Below are 2,132 nucleotides of genomic sequence, written 5' to 3'. Positions count from 1 at the left end.
TCTCCCTTTTTCTCCCTTTTTCTCCCTTTCTCCCTCCCTCCCCAGGGTCACACAGCTAGTAAGTGTCTGAGACCAGATTTGAACTCTGGTCTTCCTGACTCCAAGCTAGAGTTTCTATACCTGGTATATTTCTCTTACCTCTTCAGATTGGTGGCAGGGATCCCAGCCTCATTAAAGCTGGGATGGGTTCAAGAGAAAGCTGACTTCCTTAGGTCACATTTTTTTTTTCAGTTCTCTAAATATGAATTCAGATGTTGTTGGCAAGGGTTTCAACCCTCCTCTTTTCCTCCCTCCCACTTTCCTCCGGGCCCCACAACAAAACAGGCCACAAAATGAGTTTGATAATGAAGCATATTAATGGCCCAAATGCAGCCTCGAATTTGGGATTTATTCCTGTAGATCGCATGCTGAAACTTGACTTGTGCTCATGTGCAGATGTGTGAGAACCCCTGGGCTACTGAGGTTGCTAAGACAAAATGCAGTTACTAACATCAGAATTGATGATTTTTCTGTTGTCATTAGAAATCTCAGCCTGGGAGGGGAGGCATAAGGAAGGAGTGAGGAAGACTGGAATGGGGGGTGGGAGGGAAGAAAGATAGTTTGTTGGAGGGTTGATTTCCTTAGACACATACAAAGGAAAGACTCTCAAACTTAGGGGATTTTATTTTCCCCTCCAAATCCTCTGTTGAACAATCTTGATCATCAAAGAAATTATCCCACTTTGAGAATACATCTAATCAACGTTAGTCCAATTGCTGCTCATCTAAGTGGGAGACTCTTGTCCAAAGACCAACACATAGAATCCCAGAGCTAAAGATCCTATCCCAGGCGTAGAGCTAAAAGGGGCCTCAGAGGCTAACATTTTACAGATGGGGAAACTGAGGTCCAGGCACCTGAGGTTTGGAGTCAGAGGTCCTGGGTTCAAATCATGCTTCTACTCCATACTAGCTGTGTTTACCTTGGACAAATAATTTATCTTCTATCTGTAAAATGAGTTTTTCTACACAGAATGTAAGCTCCTTGAGGTCAGGGACTAAAATGTTTTGATATTTTTTGAGGCCCTGGAGATATAAGAATCTGGCACATAGTAGGTACTTGTTGACTGAGTGATCTCCAAGTTCTTTTTATAAGCATTTAAGTGTGTACTATGATCCAAGCCCTAGTAGAGGGAAGGGGGTACAACATTTATACAGATAATAATAATAGTTAATATTAGCAAGTATTTGTAGAGCTCCGAAGGTCTGAGAAGTACTTTGCCAGTGTTATCTCAGCTGAATGGATAATTACTGAATCATACTTTGAGGAGGAAGAGAAAATTCACCATTAGGAACCTGTAGGAGTGGGCACATGAGCTGAGCCTTGAAGGAAGCTGAAGATTCTAAAGGGCAGAAGTGAAAAGGGAGTGCATTCCAGGCGGGGAGGGGTGAAGGGGTGGAGGGGGGCACAGCCTGAGCAAAGGCATGGCAATAGCTAATGAAATGTTCAGTCCAGGGAATGTGCTTGGTGGGTAAGTAGTCCAGTTTGACTGGAATGTAGAGTGTCTAAAGGGCTGATAGGTGGTGTAGTACATAGAGCTCTGAACCTATAGTCAGCAAGATTCAACTTTGTGAGTTCAAATCTGACCTCAGCCACTTACTAGCTGTGTGACCCTGGGTAAGTTATTTGACATTATCTGCCTCAGTTTCTGTAAAATGATCTTGAAGAAGGAAATAGCAAACCACTCTAGTATCTTTGCCATGAAAACCCCGAATGGGATCATGAAGGATTGGAAAAATGACTAAAAAGAATATGTAAAATGGAAGTATTGTGAAATTAGTCTAGAAAAATCATCTGTAGCTAGACTGTGGGGACTTTAAATGCCAAACTGAGGAGGTGTTTTATCTTAGAGGCAAGAGGGAGCCACTGAAAATTCTTGAGTGAGGGAATAACTGTGTTTCAGGAGGATTATTTTGGAGCTGATTTGGGGGATAGATTAGAGAAAGCAAATGCTGGAAGCAAAGAGATCTTGATCTTACTAGAAGCTATTGCAAGATGAAGCAACTTTCATGAGTGGAGAAATGGGAAAGGATGTGAGACTTACGGTGGAAGGAGAATGGACAAGACTTAAAAATTACAGAAGAATGATTGGGGAT

This window comes from Petaurus breviceps, unplaced genomic scaffold, assembly GCF_028583685.1.
Source record: "Petaurus breviceps papuanus isolate PSGF00001 unplaced genomic scaffold, PetGlider_PUasm1.0 100, whole genome shotgun sequence".
NCBI classification, from domain to species: Eukaryota; Metazoa; Chordata; class Mammalia; order Diprotodontia; family Petauridae; genus Petaurus; species Petaurus breviceps.
This window is presented reverse-complemented; position numbering follows the sequence as displayed.